An 8,400-nucleotide genomic window follows, 5' to 3' on the forward strand; every position below is an offset into this window, starting at 1 on the left:
CAGAGTAGGTGTCATTTACAAAAACACAGCATTCTTCATTTATGAGGGCGCAAGTTCCTCCCTGGGCTGCTAACATTATGTCTAAAGCCATTCTGTTTTGCAAAGCTAACTGGCGCAGCTGGGACATTTCCCAGGCCTGATTTTCAAATAGGGTTGCAGTTTCATTGGTCAAAGATTCTAATAGTCCCTGTAGACGGATGATAGCACCCTTCAAGCTAGTGTGACCAGCCCACCGCTGCCAGGACAAACCATCACGGAGATTAATATCTCTGTCAGTTTCACGGATGTTACGAACGTGGGGAAAATGAGGGGGAGTGAGGGAGATGCGAGAAGGCGGTGCTAGCCATGCCAAATAACATGACCCTGCCCAATCAGGGGAGAGAAAATAATAAGCTTTGGGCCCGCACACCCAGTATGTTCCATATAATGCGTTTTGGGTATTCCATTTCTCAAAGTAGGAGGTAACCCACCACCCGTTGTACCACTGTTCCCCTGGTAACGCAGAGGGGTCGTTGTGTGAACTGCAGAGGCACAATTTGGTAGTGTTGTTCTCAAAGGGCAGTGTAGTACTGCTTGAGCAGTTGTAGAAGGCAATTGTGTATCCTTTAACAATTAGTTGGACACCCTTGAGCTCTGAGCAGGGCTTTTTAAAAACTGACTCTGAAAACCTGCCCCTCCATGAAAAAGTTGAAAAGGTTGGATCGGGGTGAGGGATCCACATATGGGATAAGTGGGATGCGCAAGGCTTGAAGCCAAGATTTTTACTAAAGGCGGTGCCATTAAAATATATGTTGCATTTACTTGTTCCCACAAAAGTTGACCCTTTTCCTTTAACAAAACACAGTGATCCTGTTTGATTGGTTACCCTGAGATATTTGTTAATTGGCACTCCTGTTTTGTCCCATGTAAGATTGGGTTGGACTGGATCTTTTATTCTAGTCGGTGGCATCCAAGTCATATTAGCAGTGGTTAGGGGAATGGGTGTGAAGGGGAGTCCCTGTGCTGCATTTACTGGAAATTGAGTACATACCCAGCAATTACTTCTATTTCCTAAAATACGAGTTTGAACCTCGTGGGAATATCTAATAAAAGCATTATCTTCATAAGCAGAAAATAAACTAAAAAAGCATAAAAAAAAACATACAGTTGTCAGAATAAAGGGTCCTCTCATTTTTTCAACTCAATTTAAGTCTAATGTCTGAGAGAGGTAAGCTGGTCCACTGGTCGAAGGCAGTGTCCTCAGTGGTGACAAGAGCTGCTGGTCCGTCACTGTGGTCCACTACGGCTGGCTTGACGTGGGAGTGGTGGATCCAAGATTTGCATCCTTCCAGGAACACTGCAGTCTGGGTTGTCAAAAGAACCTGGTGGGGTCCAGTAAACCTTGGCTGGAGGGTGTCGTCACGAACGAACTTTTTGGCCCAGACGAAGTCCCCTGGTTGGAACGGGTGGATCTGTTCCTCCAGCGGCACGGTCTGGGAAAACTGCGAGGCTTTCCAAAGGGTACGGAGGCGAGCCTGTAGGGAGAGAAACTGACACGTGGTCATATGATCCCCTCCCAATAGTGAAACATCAGCACGTGGTAGCGCCCCGCCTTTGAAAGGGGGGTGTCCATAGAGCAGTTCAAAGGGGGATAATCCCAATGCACGGGTTGGGCGAGTACGAAGGTGAAACAGGACCAAAGGAAGTACCTGAGGCCACTTTAATCCTGTTTCCTGACAGTATTTAGCCAATGTAAACTTAAGTTCCCTATTCATACGCTCAACTTTCCCGCTAGACTGGGGGTGGTAGGGTGTATGAAAGGAGTGTGAAATGCCCAGTCCTTGTTCTAAACGGCCAAGGACATGACCAGTAAAGTGAGGTCCGCGACCTGAGTCGAGCACAAGAGGGATGCCAAAACGGGGTACAATGTCTTTAAGGAGAATCTTCGCCACTGTGGCAGCAGTACAATTAGCAGTAGGAAAAGCTTCGACCCAGGAAGTCAGAGGGCAAACCAAAACAAGGAGGTGCTTTTTCCCAAAAGCCTTTGGCATATCTGCAAAGTCAATTTGAAGATGTTGAAATGGAGCAGCAGGCGGAGGTCTTCCACCCTTAATTTTGTTAAGAGGCGGAGCAGGTCCATTACGCTGACATGTGCTGCATGCTTTCACTATTGATAGGCAATAGGGTTGAATGCCTGGAGCATACCAAAAGCGAGCGATGGTGTCCACGAGGGCGTGCGTGCCGTAGTGACCCCCTTTATCATGGTGCCAGCGAACTGCCACGGGGTATGTGGAGCGAGGGAGGCAGGCTCGGCCATCTGGCATAAGCCAGGTCCCTTTGACCAGAGTGGCCCCGAGGCTCTCCCACGATTGTAGTTCAGCAGCGGGTACTGGTACGGGGTGCGGTGGAGTAAAGGAGGAGGCTGCAATAGCCAATGTGGGCATGGCTAAAGGTAAGGTGGCAGCCTTCTTGGCGGAGGCGTCAGCCAGGGCATTCCCACGGGTAACGGGGCTACTATCTTTAGTATGGGCCCGGCAGTGAACTACAGCCAGGACTGAGGGTTTTTGGAGGGCGTCCAAAAGCTTGTGGATGATGGGGAGGTGCTGAATGGGTTTACCGGCAGCTGTCTGGAAACCTCGAAACTTCCAGAGGTGGATATGACAATGCACAACTGCAAAAGCATATTTGCTATCAGTAAAAATGGTAACGGTCTTACCAGCGGCCAACTGGCAAGCTCGGGCCAGGGCATAGAGTTCAGCGGCTTGGGCTCCCCAGTTGCCTGGCAGTGAGGCGGCCTCTTGAATGTCCCATTCAGAGGTGACAGCATAACCTGTGAAACGCTTGCCATCAACATAGAAGGAGCTTCTGTCCGAGAAGAGGATGCAATCGGGATTGTCCAGTGGCACGTCAAACAGGTTGTCTCTTATCTGTAAGATGCTGGAAACTACTTCCACACAGTCATGCTGATCCTGGAGGACTGGCAGGTCAGGAAGCAAGGTAGCTGGATTAAGGGGTCCACACCTTTCAAAAATTAGGTTAGTGTCTTCTAAGAGTTCGGCCTCTAGCTGTTGCTGACGATGGGCCAAAAAGACTTGGGTTGTGCCCCTACGCAGAAGGGCTGACAAGGCATGAGAGGTCCAAACCGTGGTAAAATGACCCAGGGTTAGGCTCTTTGCCTTTGTGATCAGCAGGGCTGCTGCTGCCAGAGTCCGGGTGCAGGATGGGGTTCCCTGAGCGACAGGGTCGATTTGCTGAGAGTAAAAAGCAAGCGGGAAATGGTGGGGCCCGCTCAGCTGGGTAAGGACACCACTAGCAATTCCGCCCCTCTCGTGGACAAAAAGGTGAAAGGGTTTGCTGTAATTGGGGGGGCGGAGAGACATGGAGGAGGCCACACTGTCCTTGAATAACTGAAAGGCTTGAATAGTGTCCGGGGACCACTGCAAAGGGTCAGGAGCAAGGTTAGCAGTGAGTCGGTGGAGCGGTTTGCTTAACTCCCCGCAGGACGGCAACCAGGGGCGACAGAAGCTAATTAATCCCATGAAACCTCAAAGTTGTTTCTTGGTGTTCGGTAGAGGGCAGTTTTGAATAGTCTTTATGCGGGCTGGGTCCATCTGTCTTCCCTCTGGGGTTAACAGGAAGCCCAGATATCGGACCTTCTGTGAGACCCACTGAATCTTTTTAGGGTCTACCTTGTGGCCTCTGGTGTGTAGGTATAATAAAAGTGCCTTACTATCGATGCGGAGGGCAGCTTCTTCGCGATTACCTAATAGGATGTCATCTACGTATAGGACCAATGTGGATCCCTGCGGACTGGTGAAACCTTCCAAGTCGCGGCGGAGGCACTGGCTGAAAATCGTGGGGCTGTCTCTGTAGCCTTGAGGAAGTCGTTGCCAGACATAACTTTGTCCCTCCCAGGTGAAACCAAAGAGATACTGAGAGTCTGGGTGCACAGGAATGCTGAAAAAAGCTGATTTTAAGTCAATAACAGTGAACCACTCAGCATCCCAGGGGATTTGGCTGATGATAGTAGCTGGGTCAGGAACTACTGCATGGAGGGGGACCACATACTGATTAACAACTCGTAGATCCTGTACAAAGCGCCAACGAACAGGGTCTCCGTCCTTTTTAGGAGGCTTTTTGACAGGCAGTATAGGGGTGTTACAGGGAGTGCGCTGAGGGCGGACTAGCTTTTGTGCAATGAATCCCTCGATAATGGGGCGGATGCCCTCCCGGGCTTCCAGCGACAGGGGGTATTGAGGGACTGACGGGGGGGTTAAGGAAGGCTTCACCTGAATCCTTACGGGCTCTGCCGAAAGGAGCAGGCCAACATCAGTGTCAGAAATTCCCCAGAGGGTTGAAGGCAAGTCAGTGAGGTCAGGGGAGAGAAAGGGGGGTGTTTCCCAATTACCCTGAGTAGGGGCCGAATCTCCTAACACTGTCATCAATAATCCTACCCCTTCAGGAGTGCAGGTTAAAGTAGCCTCAAGCTTACAGAGTAAATCCCGGCCCATCAAAGGGATTGGACAAGCTGGGGAAAAAAGAAAACGGTGAGGAAAACATTTATCAGCATAAATAACATTCAAAGGCAAAGTGAGTCCCAGAGACTGTGGGTTGCCCTCCACCCCAGTCGCAGTTTTAATCTCAGAGGATAGCCAGGGAGAGGGGGCATGATTTAAAAGAGAGAAAGTAGCCCCAGTATCAATGAGGAAAGAGACAGGCAGTCCCTGGACTGAAAGGGTTAAACGAGGCTCTTTGCTGGGAGGGGAGAAAGTGAGAAAGGAGCCGGCTAAAGACATTAAGGAAATAAGACCATCACATTGTTTGCCTTCGCCCCCGGGGTACCGTCATTGAGGAGGCTGAGTTTGCTGCGGCTGCTGCTGTTTCCTGTAGTTGATCCAGGCCTGGGGAATGGGCTGAGCTGGTGGTGCAGGGGTGTATTCCTCACTTGTGTAAGCATCTGCGGATGCAACCAGACCCTCTGGGCGTCCCCAGGGGCATTCACATTTAAAGTGACCGGGCTGTCCGCACTGAAAACAATTTCCTGATGGCTGGGGTCGCCAGGACCCTCTTCCCCGAGCACCCTGGAATCCCCTGCCACGGCCACGGCCTTTGCCTCGAACACCGCCGTGAAAAGCTAAAGCCATCAGCTTATATTCTTCCTTTTTCTCTTTCTTTTTACTACTTTCCCTTTCTTTCTCCCAGGCAAAATCAGCTACGTCCAACACTGAAGTGACTGACTCACCTCCCCAACCAGGGCGAAACTTTAAGAAGTAATCCCTTACAGGGGGCACCGACTGATTCACAAAAAACGAAATAAGAGTAGGGTGGTCTGCTTCTCTCTCAGGATCCATCTGAGTGAACATTCGGGCCCCCTCCAATAGCCTCGACCAGAACTTTCTGGGCGGCTCATCAGATTTCTGCCGAATCTGCATGAACTTAGCCTGATTAGGCGAGCGGCGAGCAATTTCCTTGAGTCTCTCTAACAATCGCTCTCGATCTGTTCGCAGCTGAGTCAGCCTTGGCTGAGTCCAGTCTAGGGGATTCCAGCCAGCGGCCAGATCCCGCCTATCCATCCAAGTAAGATTAACTGCATTGCTATCTCCCCATGTCCTTTCTGCCATCCACAATCTACTACGTTCCTCTCCGGTCAAAACTCTACTTAACAACTGATCCACATCCGTATAAGTAGGATTATAACTTAAAAACAATCTTTCTAGAAGTTCTATGATCTTTCGGGGATTTTCCCCAAAAGACCCTGACAACCGTCCCCACTCTTTCAAATCCCATTCTAGCCATCCTTTATATTCCACAATATTAGCATGTTGTAACCGTCCATCATTGCCCATATAAGGTTGATCGTGCACCTGTAAAGGCATCTCTCTAACTATACTTTTATTACTCGCAAGAGATTTGACGGGGACATCCTCTGGGCTATCCTCGGGGGGGGGGGCCATGCACCCTGCTGTATCTGCTTGGACATTAGCCTAGTAACTACTCCTCCTGAGGTTTGCCCCTCCATTTCCTCCTCATCCTTCTGCAGAAATTTCAATCTGGGATCCTGCAGATTCCCCTCTGCTACATGGAGAGAGTCCCCCTGCGGAGGAATAGGGGCAGGTGCAGAGGGGACCAGCTGACGAGTCAAAACACGCCGTGGTCTACACCCTTCATCGAAATAACCTGGAGGGGGTTCACTCTCGGGAGAGTACCTGACTGCCATAATTTTTAAAGATTTCCACAGCTCTGCTGCTGTGTCCCAACAAAACCAGTAACATAACTGTCCCGGATGGTCTTTTTCGATCTGGCTCTTTACTCCTCTTAAGGCAGCCTGTTCGAAAGAGCCATACGAAGGCCACCTCATCTCCGGGTCGGCCAATACCGCGGTATACCCAGTCCAATTCCTTACACATAGTGTGTACAACTTTTTCCTAGACATTCCTGTCTGTACTGGGAGTTTCCCTTCGTTCCATAACTTATTTACAATCCCCAACGGACTCTCAAGAGGCACGCTAGTCCCTTGACCCATGGTGTTTGACAGGAGCCCTCCAACTGGCGTTTACCCTGCTGTCCAACACATGACTCCTCAATATTGAATTGGCTGGGAGAAATCTCCTGTGGCGCCTTGCCAATTCATATATGAGTGGTCTGACCACTGGACAGAGGTACCGCACCAGAAGGAATCCCGGACGAGCCCCCAAATTGTTAGGTAAATAAAGCAAGTCCTCACTCACCTCTCCAGCACCCGAGTTCGTGCGGAGTTGGTATGGGGCACACAATTCTGTCAGAGACCAGACACCAATGCGTTGATCAACGGGCTCACACTATCCTTAGCTCTAAAAGCTTTAGATTAAGTGTGGCGCCTTTATTAGGGGTGAGCATCAGTATTTATACACAGAAGTAAACAAAGTGATTAACAAAAGATAATGGTCATGCATAATCAATTAAGATTTTACAGGAAAAGCAAGTTAACAAGTAAATGCATAGAGATAAAGGCTAATGGCTACTTGAGAAAGGGGGTGTCATGAGTAGTTTGCAGGTCAGTGTTTTGTTCAAAAGGGTTCAGGAAGGATTATGCAGAGACAGCCAGTCTGGGTGTGTTTTGGCTCCCCAAAGTTCACCAAAAGTTTAGACCCAACAATTGCAGTAATGCATGTGTGTATGGTCGATTCTACAGTAATGAATATTTTGGCTCAATGACGAAGCCTCCTCTTCTAACATCTCCCCCTACTCCCAACAAAAAAGGTTTTTCCTCCAGGATTTTGTGCAATGTGATACATTATTACAGATCTAGGGAAAACTGCATTTTGAGCCCTCCAGACTTTGATTCCTATTAGTGGAGGAAGATTGTGTCCTATGAGTTAGTCATTCAGAGTCCCCTAGTTATACTAAGCTATACTATATTATTGATTTCTTCTGGCCCTCTTTTTTTTTTTCTAATGACAGTTTTGGTTTTTTGTTTGTTTTTGTTTTTTGCCACCTTGGAGCAGATTCTTAGCTTAAATAAACAGACATAGATTTATTGATCACAGTGCTGATTTATGCCAGTTTTATGCCTCTTTTTAGTTAGGTTTCCCCAATGGCTTTCTGCTCCCACTTCTTGCCTTAATTGCATGTGCTCAAACAGGATCAATTGTCCCTTCTGCAGAGGCCATAGAAGCATCCATGCTGTTAACTAGATGGCAATTTACATGTCACCATTTCAAAGCTCTGAGCCTTTTTCCCTGGTCATGTCTTCCATGTTGTTCATACAGCGATATGCCTCTGTGTTTCATGCTACAGGCTGTGCTTTTATTCCCCTGAAATTAAAAGTACTTTGTATAAAAAAAAAATAAACAAGTAGGGCAGGGCAGCTACTTAAAAATAAGCTGGAACATCCTTCAGTGTTCTCTCATATACAGTTACATTAAATGACTGTACGACTAGCAGTGACCACTGTCACAACCATTTACCTGATAACTGCTGGAATTCCTAATATAGGAACGTCCATATCGTTAGGCACCAGAGCTGAAATTGCACAGCAAAATGCAAATCTGAATGATCCTTGCTAGAGTGCATGGTAACAAATGATCTCTCTGTTAGCATCTCCAGCTTTCAGATGCTGTTATGAAAATTTTACTACATTATTTAGAAGGAGAGGGTGAAGCAGGTTGATTTCCTGCCACCACTATTACAGATGCTCTAGAAGTTCTTGAAAAAGACAAGCTGAAGGTACTCTGTTATTAAAAGAAATGCCATGTTTTATTCATTCTGATGACAAGAATACAGGGCCTGATCCAAATTCCATTGAAATTAATGGGAGTCTTTCCATTGACTTCAATGGGGTTTTGGATCAGACCTATGATTTTCAGCATATCAAATAGCTGAAAGGAAAAGAGAGACAAAGCTCCTTTTTATTGCTTCATGAAGTGAGGCTCTGCACCTCCG

The sequence above is a fragment of the Gopherus evgoodei genome, chromosome 8 (genome assembly GCF_007399415.2).
Source record: "Gopherus evgoodei ecotype Sinaloan lineage chromosome 8, rGopEvg1_v1.p, whole genome shotgun sequence".
In the NCBI taxonomy this organism is placed as follows: Eukaryota; Metazoa; Chordata; order Testudines; family Testudinidae; genus Gopherus; species Gopherus evgoodei.